Source organism: Mya arenaria, chromosome 9, assembly GCF_026914265.1.
Source record: "Mya arenaria isolate MELC-2E11 chromosome 9, ASM2691426v1".
NCBI classification, from domain to species: Eukaryota; Metazoa; Mollusca; class Bivalvia; order Myida; family Myidae; genus Mya; species Mya arenaria.
In genome coordinates this window covers 73,008,706-73,032,693 of record NC_069130.1, presented here as the reverse complement: position 1 = coordinate 73,032,693, position 23,988 = coordinate 73,008,706, and the positions used below count along the sequence as shown (strand labels likewise).

At 36.6% G+C, this 23,988-nt stretch overlaps 1 long non-coding RNA gene across 4 annotated transcripts; it reads left to right on the top strand.

Moving 5' to 3' along the window:
• The first annotated feature begins 228 nt into the window (after positions 1 to 228).
• Positions 229 to 22,915, top strand: LOC128246961 (uncharacterized). 4 transcript variants are annotated; one of them, XR_008263405.1, is made up of 11 exons: positions 229 to 271; positions 7,058 to 7,111; positions 10,872 to 11,022; positions 11,934 to 12,122; positions 12,622 to 12,757; positions 12,944 to 13,141; positions 17,256 to 17,386; positions 18,491 to 18,611; positions 19,931 to 20,160; positions 21,045 to 21,167; positions 21,743 to 22,915. It is a non-coding gene; the product is annotated as an uncharacterized LOC128246961 (long non-coding RNA). The 4 variants fall into 4 exon arrangements; XR_008263406.1 differs by having other exon boundaries at positions 12,619 to 12,757; positions 12,944 to 13,133; XR_008263404.1 differs by having other exon boundaries at positions 12,619 to 12,757.
• The last annotated feature ends 1,073 nt before the right edge of the window (positions 22,916 to 23,988 follow it).

The window sequence follows — 23,988 nt, the reverse complement described above, 5'->3', positions numbered from 1 at the left end:
CTTTAAATCTCAATGCACCTTGAATATTTGAAATTCGAAAAAGAATGAAAATAGAAAAGAAAAATAAACCATTAAAAAAACGGTTTACATAGCTGGAATCGAGATACTGACAGAGATCTATTCTGCAAGTCAGGGGAGATCACTGCGTAGAAGATTGGTAGCGTACCAGTCTGGTTTTAACCGTTTGCATATATGGACGTTTTATGGGACGTTTTAACTATTGATGGAAGCAAATTTTGGCGCCTGGCGGAAACGTCTCGAAGTCTCGAAGGTGTGTAAATATTCTTATATATTAACTCCTTGCAAATCTTTTGATCAAGAATCTTATTCACATGTTTGTTTGACATTTCTTGGTGTTCGTTTGATGTGTTTATTCGATTTGTTGTCTACATGGTGGTCACTTTTCTTGGAAGTGTTTTTTACCTTCGAGGTTAGTCATTCTAAGGGCGTTTTTGTTGGTAATACACTGGTTTCGGTTTTATATCGGTTTCACGAACTGTATATTTGTTGTAAAAGTTTCAAATTAAACCAAAACCAGTTTCAATCGTTTTTTAACGAAAACCGAAACCAGTTTTTGAAACTATCGAAACCACAGGGGTAATTCTCTCTCGAAAAAAAAAATCTTATATATATATATAGACAAGGGGTTGAACTCAAATTTTGCAATCCTCCAAAAAATGAAGTAAACAATGTTTACAGTTAAATTAATGTTTTTGTTATAAATAAAATGACTTATGTCAATATACAAACAACTTTTAAAAGACTGAAATCAACAGAGTATTAAATTATCCATAAATATCCATATATCATCGCATTTGGACACACGTTCGCAAAAATCCAATATATGAAATTACCTCAGTAAATATCACTATGCGTGTAATGTTGTACGATTACATGTATCCAGTTCGATGAAGTATTATAAATTTGAACACCAACCACTTTGTTTGTTGTAATTGAATGATTAACACCACTATAATTGCGAAAAACAAACATCGAGTTTATTTTTGTCTTTCCTCGGAGGAACTAGGGGGGGATTTTAGTGAGGGCAACAGTTTTACCCTCAGAGGAAACCCGCGATCATCGACTTTATCCTTCGGAGTGAGCGAGGAAAGTGGGTCTAACTCGTTGAGTGTACTGTAGCTACTGAGCTACACAATTACTAATGTAACCCTTTTCATTTGCCCATTGTAAGGCATTGTTATACAAAAGATCGAGTTTCAACAAACGAAGTTGACCACTATATATCTGCCATGTTGTTTTCGAAGTAAACTAGTTTTCGGATGGAACGAACCGATGAAACCGCCTCCGGTAGGGGTTTCGATCACAGCTGGGGTTTCTCTCGAAAAAAATAATTCTTATATATATTATATAGACAAGGGGTTGAACTCAAATTTAATATGAACGATAGCGTTGAGAATCGTCCGATTTTATGTTCCTGCGGCGGAACTCCAAGTCTTATCAGATAAGCAAGAAATCATTCTTGTTTAGAAATTATTTATTTTTATGCTTATGCACATTGTTAAGCGTAAAAGATTCTTACATATACCAACGTTTACTTTGTATTAATGTCCGTAAACGCCAATTAAATATTGTCTTGAATTATAAACATTGAATCATTAAAGTATATCCACTAAGTTTTTGCATCATAAAGCAGCTGACTATTTACACGATTCTGAACCATGACCTCTGACGTCAAGGGCATGATCAATACAATAATGTAGAATATACTATTTATTATTGGTGGTTAAAAATAGCTATGACGTTTCATGGAATTTTCCACAGAAAACGAGGCAAGAAGGCCTTCAAAACCATGCGCTGTGAACTTTGAACGCGTGTTTGACCTGATTTTCTGAAAATGTGTAACCTCTAGAATTTCTCGGAAGAAATGTGTTTATCAGTCATTAGCAAAAACAAGTTTATAAGATGCATATGCAACTAGTGAAATACGACTGCATTCTTGTGGTAAGCTAACTTCATGCAAAACAGGCAGAGGAAAAAGAATAATAGCAATTTACTGGAGCCGTCGTAATCGGTTGAAAATTTTAATAAAATATATATAACTTTAGCGTAGATTCTTATCTAGTGTCCGCAGAGTTTCGCGGAGTTAACCCCTCCGAGTTCATTATTCTTCGGTCGACTGATCACCCTCCGAGGGCCTTAAATTCAAACTCTAAGGAACGCGGACAGTCAATAAAATCATTGTGTTGGCCGCGATAGCAAAAATCCGTGGAGGGAAATGGAAAGTGGGTCTAACTCGTTGAGTGTACTGTACAGTAGCTCCGCCATATTGTTGAAAATGTACACAAAACCATGCATTTGTTACTTCAAGCAAAACTATCAAAATCGGTTTTGTAACTGCTGAAACCATTGAAACCAAAACTGAAACTGGTTTGGTATCAACAAAAACGCCAGGCTAACCATCATTAAAAAAAGAAGCATGGATGGCATTTTAGAATGACTACCTTCAAGGGGGCCCCGCAGTGTCGGGTGACTGAGATGGTATTGTCTTCCAGCCAAATATACTGTGGAATGGGCCTTAGGTAGAGTCCCTAATTGGGTGCATGGACATTCAGTTTTGTTTTCACAAGCATTTGGTCCCGCAGGGCGGGGACTTTGCCTGGGCTTGGCTGGACTGAAAGTCTCTGCTATTAAGTTCTTACCGGCATTGAAGCTATGGAGGTGGTCATGTTATTCTTTTTCAAGGCACAGACCTATAAACCATAGGTTCATCAGGTCTGACATGGTGAGGTCTTGAAATGGAAACATCTTTAATTCAACACCTGCACTTAATACAATGACCAGTGCCACATTTGCATATTTGTTTGGTACTGCTTCAATTATTTAAAAACACAACCCATTTCCCCCGGCTATCGGGGTATACCCCTGGACCTGGGGGGACACGCTACGATTGACTGTAGTCTAAAATTATAGACGGGTTATACAGGATTCTTCCAATCCCTAACGTCTTATTAACAGGTTTGTGCAAAAAAACGGGGGTGTTTTGAAAATAATTGAAATTGTATTAAGTGAAGTATTTTATGGTTTAAATTGATCATAAAGGTTTATATTCATTTATACCACGTAAGTGAATAGTTATTTTGCACAAAACAAGCATTTAATGCATTAAAACACATTGTTTACCTTTCCAATAAAACGAAAGTTGACTGACACAGACAACAATTATGCCAAGCGAAACAACTCGACCCAATCGTAATAACTCGGCCACCTCCGACCAGCTTCGAGATAGACCTCGTAAATACAATCGTAACAACTCGGCCATCAGGCCGAAATGTTCCGATTATTTAAAAATTGTGCCCAGGTGAAGCCTTGCAGGTGCCCTTCATGTATATATTGCTATGTTTTGACAGCAAGAAATGAAAAAAAACACGTCAAACTCATAATTATTAGTAGGATATGACCTTTTTATGTATGGAACTGATATAAAATAACATAATCTGGTAATATTTCTTGTTTTTATGATATTTTTTAGAAGTTAAATGCTTTAACCCGGAATCCCGATCGGAATAACTACTCACTTTTGATACTACTACAATTTGTACGTGAAGGATTTGCCATATCAAAAATCGTAAAAAAAGTCCGTAAACGTACAATTATTTGGACTACAATTGACTGGTGCATCAGAACAAAGAATTTAGAAAATTAAAACAGTCCTTATACTTATAGGTTTTATTTTCTAATTTTACTGATGTTTACTGATGTTATTATAATACTATATGTGTAAATACAGACTGTTTGTAAAAAATTTACAAGTCCTACTTTTTTATCAGTTCATAACACTTAAAGAGTGTATGAATACTTAGAAATGCATTTTAGAATAAAAAAAAAAAAACTCATGAAAACCTTTTCAATGGTTGTAAGTCGTGTGTCTGGCGTGTATTTGAATAAAAGTTTTGTACCCAAAATCTGATTTTATTTTTATTTAGCACTAAATTTTGAGTACAAAACAATGAATTACTTAAAACACACTTAGGCCACACCAAATTAATGTTTAGTTCCTCGGATTTTTGCCCAAAAAAATTGGAGCGAGCGAGCAAAAAAAATAAAAATAAAAGTTTTTCAGTTTTCATAAAAACCGAAGTGAGCGAAGAGCAAAAAATATATTTTTCCTTATATTCAATATAAATAAGAAAGATTGTTCAAAATAATTGCCCTTAAACCCAATTTTTAATGCCATCTTGAACTGAACCTCTAATGGAAATTGGGAAAATGTCGGAATACATACTATTTATTCATCCGTGTTTAGTACAAACATTATATCGATAAATCTAATGTCTTATATAATTAAAACGTACTTTAATATGACGATCATTTATAATAATAAATAACCCTGCTTTTAGAAAAAAGTTTGAAAAGACTTATATAAATCTACCTGAATCAGTTTAACATCATATACAACTGTATTTAGACATAACTTAGGATTGATTTGGGATTTGTAAAAAATGATCACTTACACAGTCATCATCAAACATCAGACTCCATATAACATAGACTAAATTTTGTTTTTATTATCACAGGAAATGCAATGACATGTGCTTATTAAAACAAAAAGAACAAGGGTATTTTTCAGAGTACTTTTTGGGGTTATTGAGTCCAGAAGTCGGAATAGCGGGGACATTGACTTCCAGTCTCTCAAAACCTGGGTAAAATACCCGACCTGCAGGGACACACTGCTGGTAAAATCCCTGCCAAATGGCCCCGCAACCCCGAATACCTATGTGAGGCCCATTCCCGACTATTTTCAATATGAAGACAAAACCACATTCACTAGGCACTGCGAGGCCACCTGAAAGGTAAAAACACAGCCCATTGCCTCTGCTGTCCCCGGTATACCCCTGGAACAAGGGCGAGGGGTGGGCGGGGCAGTGGTTACAATTGACAAGTATATTACAATCCCGGATTATGCTGCAAATAAAAACAAAATATAAGGTGATAAACTTAGTCGCTTACTTATGTTAAGGTATATCCAGACCAGTGTTTATATCGCTATTGGTGAAAAGATATTTGTTCATAACTGTTGTTTTGTCAGAATTTGATAAAAAATGAGCTTGATACATCAATTTGGACCAAACAATGACTCATGTTCCAGTTAAGTTGACCTGTCCGATTTCCATTCAAAACGAGTCACTAATTATGCAATATAATCGCTACCAGTCTTAGATACACATGCTTTATTGCATAATGATTGCTTTAAATAATGATCCTTTAGTGCATGAGACGATCAACAATGACTTCAAGCATGCTTAAAACAGATTTATTTAAAAAAATAAGATTTAATTTCGAGCCACATTGTTTATACCGGAAGCCGCCATTTTGATTGAATTTATTGAAACCAATGCTAAACCGATCGATATACAGTACAAAAACACTACGCATCGGTAACTTCCCTTTACAAAAACACGAATTTTAAACTAGCGTAGAAAAATTATACTTGATTATTTTTAGCCTTTAAATAAATTATTATCTGAAAAAAATCTACTTGGCGATCAAAATGGAGGTGCGGGCGCACAAAAAAAATAAAAATAATTTTTTTACATTTTCAAAAAAAAAGGGGCGGTAAATCCGCGGAACGAAATATCAATTTGGTGTGGCCTTAGATAATTATTGCCTTTGACGCTGTGTCAAACTGCTGTTGTTTACTGAAGACTATAATCCATTGACTATCGCACTGATTTACATTTAAAATGTGTATTTTACATAACGAAAACTGATTTAGTGAACTGAAAATTTATACCTGAAATGAATACCAACGGTGCGTCCTGCAAAATATGCAGAGCAAAAAAGACTGTCAACAAATATAAGCTGTTTTGCGGTTACCCGGACCTGATTTTGTCCAAAGACAGACTCGTGAAAAATGAAAAGCATGAAATACCTTCATAAAAAGATGAAGCCGACATTGCAGGTTTACATTTAAGTAAAAGTAATTTAGAAATTAGGGGAAATTCAGAATTATACAAAAAAAATCTGCGCGGCCAAATAATAAGTGCGGGTGCAATAAAGTTTTTTATTTATTTTTTCGAATTTTAGGTGCGGCATATTCTGACGATTAAATGATCAATTTGTTGTGGCCTAATATAATATCCGGGTCCCGATATCTAAGAAGCCTGTCTAATCACAAGGTCTTAGCACTCTATCTTACTTACTAATACTTTAATGTCTATTTGATAAAAAAACAAAACAATTAAGGCGTTATTTATTTTATAATAACTGCAAATGGATGTTCTTAAAGTAGAGTTTTAACCTTTAGAGTTTTCTACCAGCAAAACATGTTTTCAAATTAAAAAAACAACACAAGCCATGTAATAGCCTTTACTGAAAGATAGTGTCTTTTGAATTCGATCATTTCATGGAAAATGTGAAATTACTATCTGAAAAACTGACAAAACTAATCTAATTGAGATTTTTTTTATGCAATTTTGTTCAAGTGGACCAATCTCTGATCAAACATTTGACAAAGAGTTAAAACAAAGGGATTAGGCTGTGAAATCTGGTGTTAAGGGAGTCTTTACATATTTTGTTGAAAATGCAAATTTTATTAATTGAAGTATTATATAGATTATATTCTTTGTCATTATTTATGAAGAAGTTCCTGATTTTTTCCAAATTGTGCGAAATCTTGCGGGTATAGGTCATATTCCCAAAATGCCCCCTAAAAAACCTGCTGTCGCTTTTTGACCTACTTCCTTATTTTTGAATTAAGCTTCAGCAATGAAATTTAGATCATGTGTACAGTTTTGCAAACAAATATCAATGTTGTGCTTTGATGACATTAACCACTAAAACATGTAACAATACTGGATGATAGTTTAATCCCAAGTTGCATTGCCATAAACTCATTCATTCTCAGAAAAAAACCCTCTGGTTTTAAACTTTCAATGAGGTGAGAGGATTAGGGCCATCATGCATGGCCCACTTGTTAGATCAAGGACTTTAAAGTTGCCTAGACAAAAATTCAGGAAAAAACTAAACAGCTCGATTGTTTTATTGTACATTAACAGCTGACAAATTTCATTAAAAATGTAGTATTATTTTTTAACAGGTGGAAGACATCAAACAGAATGGCAGATACACTTTGTTGGAGCAGAACATTACTGTGAGTTTCTCTTTGCAGAGAGAGTGCCTCTTTGAGGAGTGAGTTTCTTTTTATAATGAGTCTTTTTTGGAGCGGGCATTTGGAGAGATGGTGTCTTCTATTTAGGACTGGTTCTTCGCAGCGCGAAGGTTACTCTGAAAGAGAATCTCATTTAGAGCGAGTATTGCCTGTGGAGAGATGTGGTGTCCTCTATTTAGGACTTATTCTTTGCAGCGCGAAGGTTACTCTGAAAGAGAATCTCATTTAGAGCGAGTATTGCCTGTGGAGAGATGTGGTGTCCTCTATTTAGGACTTATTCTTTGCAGCGCGAAGGTTACTCTGAAAGAGAATCTCATTTAGAGCGAGTATTGCCTGTGGAGAGATGTGGTGTCCTCTATTTAGGACTTATTCTTTGCAGCGCGAAGGTTACTCTGAAAGAGAATCTCATTTAGAGCGAGTATTGCCTGTGGAGAGATGTGGTGTCCTCTATTTAGGACTTATTCTTTGCAGCGCGAAGGTTACTCTGAAAGAGAATCTCATTTAGAGCGAGTATTGCCTGTGGAGAGATGTGGTGTCCTCTATTTAGGACTTATTCTTTGCAGCGCGAAGGTTACTCTGAAAGAGAATCTCATTTAGAGCGAGTATTGCCTGTGGAGAGATGTGGTGTCCTCTATTTAGGACTTATTCTTTGCAGCGCGAAGGTTACTCTGAAAGAGAATCTCATTTAGAGCGAGTATTGCCTGTGGAGAGATGTGGTGTCCTCTATTTAGGACTTATTCTTTGCAGCGCGAAGGTTACTCTGAAAGAGAATCTCATTTAGAGCGAGTATTGCCTGTGGAGAGATGTGGTGTCCTCTATTTAGGACTGATTCTTTGCAGCGCGAAGGTTACTCTGAAAGAGAATCTCATTTAGAGCGAGTATTGCCTGTGGAGAGATGTGGTGTCCTCTATTTAGGACTTATTCTTTGCAGCGCGAAGGTTACTCTGAAAGAGAATCTCATTTAGAGCGAGTATTGCCTGTGGAGAGATGTGGTGTCCTCTATTTAGGACTTATTCTTTGCAGCGCGAAGGTTACTCTGAAAGAGAATCTCATTTAGAGCGAGTATTGCCTGTGGAGAGATGTGGTGTCCTCTATTTAGGACTGATTCTTTGCAGCGCGAAGGTTACTCTGAAAGAGAATCTCATTTAGAGCGAGTATTGCCTGTGGAGAGATGTGGTGTCCTCTATTTAGGACTTATTCTTTGCAGCGCGAAGGTTACTCTGAAAGAGAATCTCATTTAGAGCGAGTATTGCCTGTGGAGAGATGTGGTGTCCTCTATTTAGGACTGATTCTTTGCAGCGCGAAGGTTACTCTGAAAGAGAATCTCATTTAGAGCGAGTATTGCCTGTGGAGAGATGTGGTGTCCTCTATTTAGGACTGATTCTTTGCAGCGCGAAGGTTACTCTGAAAGAGAATCTCATTTAGAGCGAGTATTGCCTGTGGAGAGATGTGGTGTCCTCTATTTAGGACTTATTCTTTGCAGCGCGAAGGTTACTCTGAAAGAGAATCTCATTTAGAGCGAGTATTGCCTGTGGAGAGATGTGGTGTCCTCTATTTAGGACTTATTCTTTGCAGCGCGAAGGTTACTCTGAAAGAGAATCTCATTTAGAGCGAGTATTGCCTGTGGAGAGATGTGGTGTCCTCTATTTAGGACTGATTCTTTGCAGCGCGAAGGTTACTCTGAAAGAGAATCTCATTTAGAGCGAGTATTGCCTGTGGAGAGATGTGGTGTCCTCTATTTAGGACTTATTCTTTGCAGTGCGAAGGTTACTCTGAAAGAGAATCTCATTTAGAGCGAGTATTGCCTGTGGAGAGATGTGGTGTCCTCTATTTAGGACTTATTCTTTGCAGCGCGAAGGTTACTCTGAAAGAGAATCTCATTTAGAGCGAGTATTGCCTGTGGAGAGATGTGGTGTCCTCTATTTAGGACTTATTCTTTGCAGCGCGAAGGTTACTCTGAAAGAGAATCTCATTTAGAGCGAGTATTGCCTGTGGAGAGATGTGGTGTCCTCTATTTAGGACTTATTCTTTGCAGCGCGAAGGTTACTCTGAAAGAGAATCTCATTTAGAGCGAGTATTGCCTGTGGAGAGATGTGGTGTCCTCTATTTAGGACTTATTCTTTGCAGCGCGAAGGTTACTCTGAAAGAGAATCTCATTTAGAGCGAGTATTGCCTGTGGAGAGATGTGGTGTCCTCTATTTAGGACTTATTCTTTGCAGCGCGAAGGTTACTCTGAAAGAGAATCTCATTTAGAGCGAGTATTGCCTGTGGAGAGATGTGGTGTCCTCTATTTAGGACTTATTCTTTGCAGCGCGAAGGTTACTCTGAAAGAGAATCTCATTTAGAGCGAGTATTGCCTGTGGAGAGATGTGGTGTCCTCTATTTAGGACTTATTCTTTGCAGCGCGAAGGTTACTCTGAAAGAGAATCTCATTTAGAGCGAGTATTGCCTGTGGAGAGATGTGGTGTCCTCTATTTAGGACTTATTCTTTGCAGCGCGAAGGTTACTCTGAAAGAGAATCTCATTTAGAGCGAGTATTGCCTGTGGAGAGATGTGGTGTCCTCTATTTAGGACTTATTCTTTGCAGCGCGAAGGTTACTCTGAAAGAGAATCTCATTTAGAGCGAGTATTGCCTGTGGAGAGATGTGGTGTCCTCTATTTAGGACTTATTCTTTGCAGCGCGAAGGTTACTCTGAAAGAGAATCTCATTTAGAGCGAGTATTGCCTGTGGAGAGATGTGGTGTCCTCTATTTAGGACTTATTCTTTGCAGCGCGAAGGTTACTCTGAAAGAGAATCTCATTTAGAGCGAGTATTGCCTGTGGAGAGATGTGGTGTCCTCTATTTAGGACTTATTCTTTGCAGCGCGAAGGTTACTCTGAAAGAGAATCTCATTTAGAGCGAGTATTGCCTGTGGAGAGATGTGGTGTCCTCTATTTAGGACTTATTCTTTGCAGCGCGAAGGTTACTCTGAAAGAGAATCTCATTTAGAGCGAGTATTGCCTGTGGAGAGATGTGGTGTCCTCTATTTAGGACTTATTCTTTGCAGCGCGAAGGTTACTCTGAAAGAGAATCTCATTTAGAGCGAGTATTGCCTGTGGAGAGATGTGGTGTCCTCTATTTAGGACTTATTCTTTGCAGCGCGAAGGTTACTCTGAAAGAGAATCTCATTTAGAGCGAGTATTGCCTGTGGAGAGATGTGGTGTCCTCTATTTAGGACTGATTCTTTGCAGCGCGAAGGTTACTCTGAAAGAGAATCTCATTTAGAGCGAGTATTGCCTGTGGAGAGATGTGGTGTCCTCTATTTAGGACTGATTCTTTGCAGCGCGAAGGTTACTCTGAAAGAGAATCTCATTTAGAGCGAGTATTGCCTGTGGAGAGATGTGGTGTCCTCACTATTTAGGACTTATTCTTTGCAGCGCAAAGGTTACTCTGAAAGAGAATCTCAATTAAAGTTTCAAACAAAATCTTATTTGGAGCGAGCATTACCTGTGGGGAGATGGTGTCCTTTATAAGGGTTTGAATTAAGTGTTACCTGTGGTGATATGGTGTCTGTTATTAGGGACTATTTAGTGTCTGTTACTAGGGACTTATTCTTTGCAGCACAAGAGTTACTCTAAAAGTGTATCTCTTTTTGTAGATTGTCACTTCATGGAAAATTTGTCTGTTCACAGAGAGACAATCTCTTTGCAGAGAGATTCTCATTGAGGAGAGAGGGTCTCTTTTCAGTGCTACTTTTTTCAGGTGTACCTGTATGTGTCAAGAGAAATAGCTAGACATCTTCTTGACAGCCAACTATAGGGACTGCAAGTGTACAGGTCAGTGGCAAAGCTGACTGCTACCACACAGCCCACAGTATCTCTAAGGCAACACAATGCAATTGGGATGGAGCTGGGTAAGTCTTCAGGACCTATCCTTATTATAGTAGGTAAATGCTTCCTGATGAAGATTTTCTGATTATCCATTGCTGGTTAAAACCACACCCTGCCTTATGAAATCTGTATTATATAAATCATGGTCATAACATTAATTGTTCTTTTAATCAAGTTTCATGAAAAAAGTTCATTGTCATAATGTTCTTTTTATTAAAACCATTTTGATACTTCCTCTATGATCAATTATTGGGTGTGTATAAGCCAATCAACAACCGATGCTTTAAAAAAAAAACCTGCATTAATTGTTTATGACCATTGAAATGGCATAATAAGAAATTAAATTTGAACACAGGGTTCAACATTAAAGCCTCTGAGTCCCACTAAAAATTTAATTATAAGAGAAAAAAATAAAAGTGAGTATAAAACTATGATGGAGTCTCATATAATACTGGCTCTAAACTGAGCGAAGTTCAGCAGAGCCCTATTATGGCTACATGTATGCGGGTAACTACACTGAAGCACTACTTTTTTCAAAAGAACAACCACTATGAGTCTGAAAAAAAGACGTAAAGGTGATGGAACCTGTATTTTCCTGTTCATAAACCATATTGGGCGCATGAATGCTCGGACACCAAAATTTTATCAGAGCTTGACGACACTGCCTTTTGGTAGTTTTCGTCATCACCAAAATCGGCCATTCTTGTATGTTAATTGCAACTACAAGATGCCAAAAAGCACCCCAGTAATTATCAAAATAGTTCAAAGTATGCTTATAAACAATTACCATGAAAACTTTTGGTAAACAAACAAAGACAAATTAATCATATCTCTTTGGGTTGTTGGAGATATATATTTTGTATTCACTTTTCATTAAAGATATTCATTATAACGCATTGTTTGCCATTCTAAACGAAGGTTTATTTAACTGTAGAATGATGATAGTTGAGAGACAACCCTGGCTCCACAGCTGATTCCAGTGCCTCTCGTGTTGTGGTAACTCATCATTACAAAACTTCAATGGCCCGTTATTTTCGTGCACATGCTTCAGAGCCAGCCATCTCCGGGGCATGGGCCAGTACAAGTTATACAGGTGCTCGCAATCAACAGTGACCTCCCAGTCGTAAGTACATCTTCCATGTTTGAATCACTCTTCTTTTTTTTATAAATATTTTGAAAATATTTGTTTTAAATTTTCTGCATCGTCTCAGGTGATAATCTCCCTTTAGTATAGAGAATGTGAATCTGATTTACTAAGTTATATGCTTCATGTTCATTTATGTAAGTATTTTTTCAATGATGAAACATAACATGCTGTAATTTTTTTACTCTTTTTTGTGTCAATTCTTAAACATTTTTTTCATGTCCTGCCTTCTTCTATAAGTTACACTTAAGTAAAACAATTCTAAATAAAGATGTTGCTGAGATAGACTCAAGTTTTTTTTTTGTTTTGATCTGAAAAAACACTTTTGGGACATTTAAGAAACTTCATTTTAAGCTGAAGTCTGCTAAGCATATTCAGCAATATATTTTAGAAATCTACATGTTCTTCAATGTTAAACCCACATGAAGTAGTAAAATTGCTGTTTGTTTTTGCTAAACTTAGACTTATTATGCAGCAGACTTGTACAATACCGTATCGGTGGCGAGCAGCTACAGCCTCCCAACCGGTTTGGCCAGATTGCCATCAGAATTTAGACTGGTCTCATTACCCTCAACCAGCCGCTCACTTGGATCAATTTGACGGAAACAATCCAAGTATGTTGAATTTTGTTTGTATAATATGTGTTAGATATTGTTAAACTTAAAAAAAGCATAATAAGGATTAAATGTCAACAGGTATTCATCTATTGTATTTTGTCCTTGTTTAAGAAAGATTGAAATTTAATTGTTTAGTAGGCATTGTAAGTCTTAAGATATATTAGTACTTTATATCTTCAACAGGTCCTTTTGCTGTGAAAGCAAAATGCGAACAGCTGTGACCTCTAGAGTGTTAACAGTCAAATTGTTGATGACGGACACAGGGCGATCACAATAGGACTGTGACTTTAGCATGACAAGTTGTCTGGTAGCAGTAGAAATGAGATCATGGAACATCACAATCGATGTGCACGACATCAACAAAGGAAAGAGGGTGGTATAGTAAGAGATCTGCAGACTTCAAGTGTTTGCATTGTTGCATGAAAGATGTGTATGCTAGCTATATATATATTTCAAAAGGACGGCTGTGGTATTCATAACAAACATAAATGATTCTTTATGCCAATTTTAAGCTCACCTGTGCTCAAAGTGCTCAGTGTGAGCTATTATGATAGTAGATTGTCCTTAGTCCATCGTCAACTCTGGTTGCCATTGCAATTAAAAGGAAAACAAATAAAAATCTACTTCTCAGAAACCACTGACTGGATTTGACCCTTTGTCAAATTCCCCATATGATTCATAAAAAATGACAGGGTTGCCAGGGCAGAGCTAGTTTTCACTATATGTCTATTATGGAAGTCTTTGAAAATCTTCCCTTGGGAAACCATTGACTCAGTTTCAAAATATTTTCACAGAAATGTTCCTTATGTGGGCTTGTTTATCAAAATTATATTTCACATTTTTTAAAATTATTTCTATTTCTATTTTTAGCTCACCAGAGCACGAAGTGCTCAAGGTGAGCTGTTGTGATCGCCCTGTGTCTGTCGTCAACAATGTGACTGTTTACACTCTAGCGGTCACAATTTTGGCAAAATCTTAATGAAACTTGGTCAGAATGTTACCCTTAATAAAATCTTGGACGAGTTGGACATTGGGTCATCTGGGGTTAAAAACTAGGTCACCAGGTCAAATTAAAGGAAAAGCTGGTTAACACTATAGAGGTAACATTTATGACTGTATCTTCAGGAAACTTGGTCAGAATGTTAATATTAATAATCTCTAGGTCAATTTTGAATCTGGGTCATGTGCAAATTTAAGGAAAAGCTTGTTAACACTCTAGAGGTCACATTTATAACTGTATCTTCATGAAAGTTGGTCAGAATGTTTATATTAATAATCTCTAAGTCAAGTTTGAATCCAGATCATTTGTGGTCGAAAACTAGGTAATTAGGTCAAATCATAGGAAAAGCTTGTTAGCACTCTTAGAGGTCACATTTATGACTGTATGTTCATGAAACTTAGTCAAATGTTTATATTGATTAGCTCTAGGGCAAGGTCGAATCTGTGTCATGTGCAGTCAAAAACTAGGTCACCAGGTCAAATAATAGGAAAAGCATGTATACACTCTAGAGGCCACATTTATGACCATATGTTCATGGAACTTGATCAGAATGTTATTCTTGATGATCTTAAGGTAGAGTTTGAAACTGGGTAATCAGAGGTCAAAAACCAGGCCACTAGGTCAAATCATAGAAATTTTTTGTAAACAATGTAGAGGTTTCATTCTCTCTTTGATCATTATGAAACTATGTCAGAATGTTTGTGTTTATGAAGTCTTTCAAGTTTGAAACTGCGTATCCTGAGTTCAAAAACTAGGTCACGAGGTCATATCATAGAAAACATTGTTAAAACACTGTTTAAGCCATATGTTCTACTTTATCCATATAAAACCTGGTCAGAATGTACTTATTACAGCAAGGTTAAAGGTTAAAGGTTTGCAACTGGGTCATCCGTGATATTAAAAAAATCATCTGTGATATTAAAAAAAAACACTTGGTCACTAGGAAGGATCTAAGTAATATATTTTTTAATTCCAGCAGGTATAAAAGTTTTGATTCCATACCTCATGATTATATTTGGATGTGAATGAGATGTGAAACCCAAATCTTTATAGTCTTGTTTGGCACCATATAACCTGAATTGGTATGCGGTAAAGCCCATATTACCAATTAACCATCTTATTTTAACTTCATATGACCTAAAGTAGCTGAAATGAAGATGATCCTTTAAAATTGTGGTCTAAGGCTGATAGGGAAGTTTTTTCACAATTGCTGTCTCCCTGAAAATTCTTATTTCACACTTGAATTGGATCAGGTGAGCGATACAGGGCCTTCTTGTTTTTTTTATTATTTTATTGTTTTACATTCATTAAAGATGTCAACTTCAAACTTCATTTACTTATTCACAGTAACATTGTGCTTTTTTGTGACAAGTTTTATAACTCAAACTTTTTAGTTTCTAAGAGTTCTTGCCCTTTGTGACTTTTTACACAAATGTAAATTTTTCATGCTTTTATATGCCTGTTTAAAAAAAAATAATGGACAAATAATAGTTTCACTTGTGACATATGGGCAAGCTGAGTCTAGTATGTTGTTCAATCAATAACTTAAGAACCATTTTTTTCAATCAGGTGAGTGATAGAGGGCCGACTTACCCTCTTGTTTTCTGGTTGTTTTGACTGGTGTTCAAAACATGTAATGGGGCATTTGAGATAGCAGCAATGTTTGAATTTACAGATTTGAAGTCAAATTGATACTGATTACAATTTTCATAAGTATACCGCAATTAATTTTTAGAAAACTAACCTTTTTAGTTCTTTCAGTAGAGTTATATGTAGAAGAAAAAAGGTTTTCACTACCACTAGTAAGTTCAGAAATGATATCGGATGAATTATTTGCTTATAAAAGAACGAATCATAACTTACGTTTTATGATGATGTCTGTTAATAAATAAATTTCTTTTGCTCTAGCTCAGAAGTGTCATTGACTCTTTTTTTATATACAGCTCCTTAAAGAGCTAGAACCTTTTTTGCAGCCGTGTTTAATGTAGACCAACTACAGTAAGTGATTGACAATGTTTCTGTCTTAAAATATTAATTTAGAGTATCTGCACATACACTCAGTGAGTACAGCAAGTTCTAAAATAGTTTTCCCTTAGGTCCCTGTATACAGGGCATACACACAAAAAGTGAAATTCTCTTTCTACTGCTGTCATTGAACAAATTTTACATAGTTGTTCGTTTCTTGGTGTATCATCATTCCTCACAGTCTCTATAAAATGCTAGTGTATGTGCAGATACTCTAAATTAATATTTTAAGACAGAAACATTGTCAATGTAATATTTTAAAGGTGAGAACTGCAACACCCTATTTGTATTGTGGCCACAACTTAGTAATAACTTGAAGCCACAACTTAGTACTTCGCGCGAGAGGCCACAACTTAGTAACTTGATTCAGCTACAACTAAGTAACTTGTTGCCACTGCTTAGTACCTTTAGGCCATTACTAAGTAACTTAAGGCCATTACTAAGTAAATTAAGGCCATTACTAAGTAACTTAAGGCCATTACTAAGTAACTTGTTGCCACTGCTTAGTACCTTTAGGCCATTACTAAGTAACTTAAGGCCATTACTAAGTAACTTAAGGCCATTACTAAGTAACTTAAGGCCATTACTAAGTAACTTAAGGCCATTACTAAGTAACTTAAGGCCATTACTAAGTAACTTGTTGCCACTACTTAGTACCTTTAGGCCATTACTAAGTAACTTAAGGCCATTACTAAGTAAATTAAGGCCATTACTAAGTAACTTAAGGCCATTACTAAGTAACTTAAGGCCACTGCTGATCAACTTGAGGCCATTACTAAGTAACCTAAGGCCATTACTAAGTAACTTAAGGCCACTGCTGATCAACTTGAGGCCACTTATTAGTAACTTGAGGCCTCAAATAAGTAACTTCAGGCCACAGCTTAGAAACTTCAGGCCACAGCTTAGAAACTGGAGGCCACAACTTAGAACCTTGTGGCCACTACTTAGTAATTGGAGGCAACTACAATGAAACTTGAGGCTATAACTTAGTATCTTGAGGCCACAACGTAGTACCTTGAGGCCACTACTTAGTACCTTGAGGCCACTATTTAGTAACTTTAGGACAATAATAAGTACTTTGAGGCCACAACTTAGTAATTTAAGGACACTACTTAGTTACTTAAGGCCCCTACCTAGTTACTTAAGGCCAATTCTTAGCTACTTAAGGCCAATTCTTAGCTACTTAAGGCCCCATCTTAGTAACTTAAGGCCCCTATTTAGTAACTTGAGGGCACAACTTAGTTTATTCATGGTGGCATGTAAATAGTGTATGTATAGGTGTAGGTGAGCGGCGTCCAGTATGTTGTCTGATTAACAATTAAAGCATTTGTCCAATCATCACCAAATTTGGTTGCAATAGGTAAAGGCGTGATATATTTGAAAATGAAACATATGGCTATGATGTTGTTTCCCATTAACCTTTTGTCTGTATTCTTTGTACTATGAGAACAATTTTCAACTTTTTTTCAGAAGCTGTTCAATTTGGTGACCAACATCTTCATTGAAAATGGCAATGCCTCCGTCTTTTCTCCAATGATTCCAGTGGTGGCCAGATCTTTTGCAGGATGAACAGCGACGTTGACAGCGCAGCACAGTGCAGAGTGAGTACACAATAGGTGATTACTGGTGACACAAATGCACTATTAATCGAGGTTATATCAGTATATAACTATATATTGATGATAAATGTTCAGGACATCTAATCTGCCAAAATCTGGTTGAAGGGAGGTTAATGCCTTGGCATACGCAATTATGCCTGCTGTTGGCTAGCGATTGTAAATCATGGCACACCCTAATGCCTTAAATTTCACTTTCAAAGCTGTCTGGCAGTTCACGTTTAGCGGTGTTGCATGTGATACTTTTACATCCATAACTTGCCATTAGAATGCAATCCTGGATTTAGTCTATGTTTTGTCGGTTGGTCGGTCCTTCTGTCCTCCATCAGTAGACCAAAGCTTATCCAAGTGATAACTCAACAATTCCTAGACCGAGATAGTAATTAAACTTGACATAAAGATATGGTCTGACAAGTAGATGACTCCTATTGAGTTTAGGGGTAATGGGGTCAAGTCCAAGGAATTTACTAAACTTCTTACAATGGTAAAGCAAAATGATAAGAAATGCAGTGTACAAGAACCATAAATTATTTTCAGCTCATCACAGAGTTATTGCCCTTTGTTAGTTTTCCTTGCCCAAAGCATAACTTGAAAAATAAAGGATGGAATTTAATTAAGCACAATGAGAGAAAGCACAATGAGAGAAAGTGCAGTATACAAGAACCAAAACTCTATTTTCAGCGAACTTCTTACCCTGATTTGTTACATTTTCTTGTCAGCAGCTTAACTTCTAATTGACTCAATGAGATTCAGTTAAACATCACAGTTTGGTTAAGCAATGGGTGGGAATGCTGTGTACAATTACCTCAGAGTTATGGCCTCTTCGCAAATAAATAGATGGGCATTCCAGTGTCCAGGCGGCATTCGAGGATATTCGTCACTCCTGTGACAGCTCTGGTATAAGACAGTTAATCAGTATGCACAGTGTGTAATGTCAATTTAAGTCAATAAATATACATGTACCAATATAAGTGTGCATGTTTTCTTAATTGTGAAAAAAAAACATTCATATTTTAAGAGCAATGGATTCCCCCTGAAAATCTTATGGATGCTTAAATTCATTGATTGTTGTGATAATTTGTTTTACAGGACTTTGTCCAGTGTGACATAAAATGGATATCAGCATCAAACATTGTCCAGCCTCCAAACAGTCAGGAGAACTACTTTTTTTCTGAATCCCCACACCTGTCTGCTCACAGTGCAAATATAGGTAAGCTGCATTTACTATTTTAAATGTACATCCTGCTAAAGAGATTGGCAATAGGAAAATCTTACGTAAATTCAGATTCTGCATTAACCCCTGCTGTTAACAATATCTCATGCTTAACCACTTCGACAATTTCGACGAAACTTCACAGAAATGTTCTTTTGGTGGTGCCTTGTCAAAATTGATCAAAGAAATGAATTCCATGCAGAGCTCATATTGCTCAGAAAATCTTCCTGAAAAACCTATAGCTTAGATCTACGTTGTGTAACATTGTCTGAAAGTGGTCCTCTACAAAAAACATATTAAGCTCTGTGGTCAAAATTGACCATGCCCTTGGTGTTGCTTGTTTAAAAAACTGTATTGAAAACTCTTTTAAATCTCTTGTCTGAAACAGCTGGGCCCGACCCTTGATAATTTGTATGTAGCAACATATAGTGGTCCTTGACCAAGATTGTTGGAAATATTTTCCCAAGATCAAAACATTAGCCATAAGCCTGAGGCCACAAATTTGCTACATTATGCCCCAGGGGTCAAAACTTGCCCCAACCTGTGTGTCACCAGTTTTAGTATGTACTTATATATGGAAATCTTTGCCCACCCTAACCCTTTCTTTGAATCAATAATCTTGTCATTTGGTATATTTTTTTTACTGTGTCAAAACTGGCCCTTGCCTTGAAGGTCACAAGTTTCCTATAAAAAAATATATATAAAAAGAACTTGGAAAATCTTCAAATCTGTCTCAAACCAAGCCTCAGACCTTTGATAATGTGTACGTAGCATCATATAGTGGTTTTCTCACAAGTATGAACGAATAATGCTCTGGGGTTCACAAGTAACATACATACTTAAGGAATCTTGAAAATATTCTGGTATGAAACCGCTACCCCAAGACCCTTGATATGTGTTATGTAGAATCTTGATATTAATATGATGGCTCTTTAAAACATATTCTCTTAAATCTCATGGGCTAATTCAATGATATTTGATACTCAGCACCATCCTTTAACAAGATTGCTCAACTAATGTCCCTGGGATTAAAGGTGGCACAGCCCGAGAGACCATAACTTTAAAATAAAGTTAACATGCTAAAATAATATCCCTGGTCCCATCTTTGGAATCCCAGGATTTCTATATAATTCTATAGTTATATCTCTGTACATCATTTTCTCTGGACCTGCATGGTCAAGACCCTCATATTTGGTAGGTAGTCTCTTGTCGTGGACCTTACTTAGATTGTAAAAAATATTTCCATGGAGGCCAACCACTTGGCTGTTAAATCAACCGTTCAACATACCCCCCCATTCTGCGTGTTCATGTTCCAGTCTGCAAGACCTTCTTCGCAGACCATTTGTACATCACGGCGTCCTCTTCAAGAATACACAATCATCTTACCGGTAGTCTGTTCCAGCCTGCATGATCTTCCTCCCATACCATTTGTACATCACGGCGCAAGTCACACGCGTACTCTTCAAGAATAGGCAATCATCTTAGTCTGTTCCAGCCTGCAAGACCTACCACTAGACCACCTTTACATTATCATTGCAGAACGGAGGTAATACATTTTGCAATAAATGTTATCATATTAGTGTCTGTTACGCCTGCGTGGAATTACTGACATAATTATAGGGGTTGCATTGTACGACGACGTCGTCTGCGGGATAACACTCGTTTTCGAACAATACCTTTCAAAGGACATGATGTAGTGTCTTGCACATTGGCCTTTTCTAGTAACAGATGCCGTTCTAGATTTTGGGTCATTCGGTCATGGTCAAAGGCATTGTGTCAATAAAAAGTATTGGCGTTCCGATCAATAACTTTTAACAACTTGGTGAATAGCCTTTAATGTTGGTATGCACATTGATTATGTTCAATATCTTAAAGACATTTGTGGAAGCAGTCAAATGGCAAGGTCATGGTCATTTTACCGGAAGTATTATGATCGTTTCTAATCATGTACTTATTTATGATTTGGTTCACAGTCGAAAACAGTGCCCACTTTTATCATCAGTAGACAATCTTACTTATTTTGGGGTCAACTGATAAAGCCTCAAGATCCTGATGATCTTTACTATTAAGTATTTTGCCAGTACTGACATGTGACAAACTCGATTAGCAGAAGTTAATAAAAAAAGTTTGATAAAAAGCGAAAAGCAAGTTAATTTTAACTTTATTTTACAATGATTTTGAAGAAAGTTAAATAAACTGATGCCCATTTACATGATGTAGCGCGAGAGTGTGGTCTTGTGTCGTTGTGGGGGAACCAGCGAACTGATGGAAAACCTTGCCTGGCTTGGTGTTAACAAATTAAACTCTCATGCACCCTGAGTGAGGCCAGGAATCGAACCCAGGTTGAGACAAACAGACTTATACAAACTACAACAAACAGCCAAGTATGTTGCAAACTACAACAAACAACCTTTAATATTTTACTTGCAGCCTGGTGGGTGCTGTCAAATTTCAGAGAGCAGTGCTAGAGCAGACATGAGACCAGCACCCTTCGGGACGTCGGTTGAAATCCCCCGCCAATCACAAAATATGGCCAAGAAAGACCTTCTACTGGTGAGATTCTAGGAATGATGATTACCTTTTTCCTGGAAGAAATTGTTCTTTATCCAATTTAAGAGTATAAACTAATTTTAGATCAAGGTCAGTGGTAGTTGATACTTTCATGCATATCTGTTTTCGCTTTAACGTCAGTTCCTCACAGGATCCGCCCCTAAACCGTTTACCTACTACCAGCACATTGTTTTACAATTACTGCCTTTTCCAGCGATAGTGTTTTCTAAATTCTAATTTATTCATTAGCAACTTAACCTACATCCATATCTACCAATGACTTCATAAGCAACCATTGTCAAGGCAGTAATCTGCTGCCATTGCAATCACATTCATTGTCCATGTGAACAACTGGCTTACAATGTCTTGACTTGACTTGAGGAACAGTACTAATTTCCCTTTACAATAACCAACCTCCTTATCAATCATCATATATCTTAGCAACCACTTACTCCCTAACTAACAGCAGCACCCTTACCATTGACATATTGTTTATTTTAATCAAATGAGCAATATTATGGCTATTTCGACCCTCTTGGGTAAACTGTATGCTTACTTTTTGTATCGTACATTTCCAGCATCACGGAGAAAAGGCGAGGATAACGATTCAAGTGCAGACACCAGAGAAGTGCCTACCCCTCCCCCACCATCGAGAAATAAAATGTATATCATTATGCATTTGAACTTAAAACAGCATTTAAACAGTCACACGACGAACAAAATGCTTGTTCTGACTGCTGCAGCTATTCTACTACAAGACAGTGAACATTTTGTGGTTATTTCAGTGCAAATGATTCCTTCTCTTCAAGAACTAGCCTCGCTTATCAAGTGGAAAAACGTGTTATCCATCATTCGGAACTCCTCGGCCATTTCTTATTGAAAACAACCTCGCATGTTTGCCAGCACATGGGAAGAATTAGTTCGTAAAATTTTATGTAATATTATTTATTAAATGTAGTGTTTTGGCGTGCTTTTATATCTCAGTTTAATTTAATTGCCAGTGAAGTGTATGATTGCACACACAATTAAGATTTCCTAGAGTTAAGTGTTTAAGTTTAACTTAATTGAAATTACTACGCGATCCATGCAGCGTAGTTAAAGTGTACCTAGTTCTGACATTGTAAACCAGCCATATACGTCCGAGGTTGTTTTCGATGGAAAATGGCCGAGGATTTTTGATTGGTTACCCATACATACGTGCGTGATTGTTAATACATTTGGATGTCATATCACTTATCTTCAGTTTTATTGGATAGAAAACAGTGCGTTTGTAACTTTTGCACGTAAACGTACTCTAATTTTAATTGAATATGAAATGCATCTATTTGTACATCTGTCTGTCCATCCTATATCTGGCCTTATTCCCTGGCTGTCTCTCCATCGTGTATGCCTTGTTTGAAATCAGGGGCCGCTGTATTCCTAACATTCTACCCCATCCCTCCCCATAATCATCCCTGTCTACTGTCCAGCCATTTTCGAACCAAATCCTTTTCTTGACCCACCTTTATTGTCCTGAACTCCCTTGTCCTGCCCCACACCCTGACCTGTTGTCCACTGTCATTCTAACCCAAATCCACCTTTTACTTAAACATATTTGAATTAAGGTCCTGCCCATAGCATTCCTCTTTTCTTCGGCAGACAGATATGCAATTAGATTTGTAGTGCTTAGTTATATAGTTATTAGGAATATGGACATTTTGTTTTGGTTAATTGTTTTGCATATGTTTGGAATGAAGACACTTGAATTTTGAGAGATTTCGACTAGTGCATTAAATACAAGAATGTCCATAACACTGACCAAGAGGCAAACAAAGATATACATTGGGCCTATTCAGTAGTTTGTTAAAGTTAACAACGTTGTTAACGTCATAATTGTTAACTTTGATATCCTTATTGCTGTAGAAGTTTAAGTGATACATTTGTGAGCTGCAGTATTTCTTACAAGAATTTGGACTTCTGATTAAACAAGACCCATTCCAGTTAGATATATGACCACACATCTTCAAATAATTCACATTTAAAAGTTAACAACAAAGTCGTTCAACACATTATTTGCTTTAACAACTTCTGAACATTCGGCCCATTAACAGATCTCGCTGGAAATTGAAATGAGGTTGAATACTTTAATACAATTCGAATGTATCTAAATTTGGACATTATAAACTAATTTATCACACTGCCCTTGGTGCGACATTCTTAGTTCATTTATAAGTGATGTGACATTCTTAAATTTTGTTTTGACTTATTTCTGATGTGACATTCATGAATTTTGTTTTGTCTTATTTTTTGTGACATTCTGTTGTTGTTGATGTTAACTTTCAGTTTTTGATTTGTCAATCTTATGTTTTATTTACATTCTATGTGACAGTTTTCTTTTTTGTAACTTTCAATGCATTATCTTCTCTCAGTGTTTCTGATTTCTAGGATCATGACATTCATGAATTTTGTTTTGTCTTATTTTTTATGTGACATACTGTTGTTGCTGTTAACTTTCAGTTTTTGATTTGTCAATCTTATGTTTTATTTGAATTTTATGTGACAGTTTTCTTTTTTGTAACTTTCAATGCATTATCTTCTCTCATTGTTTCTGATTTCTAAGATCATCTGTATTGTAATGGCCTAGGTGTCTTCAGCAAGTCTTGATTCTGTTATACATGTTGGGGTTTTAAATAGATTTAAATAATAATGAAAAAAAAAACATTTATATTTAAAAAAAAATAATCAAAATGGTTTGTACATTAAAATAATTTATAGTTTACTTAAAGAAACAAATGTGCTTTCATTGAAGAAACAATGCGCATGTTTCTATTTGAAAGTTGCATTA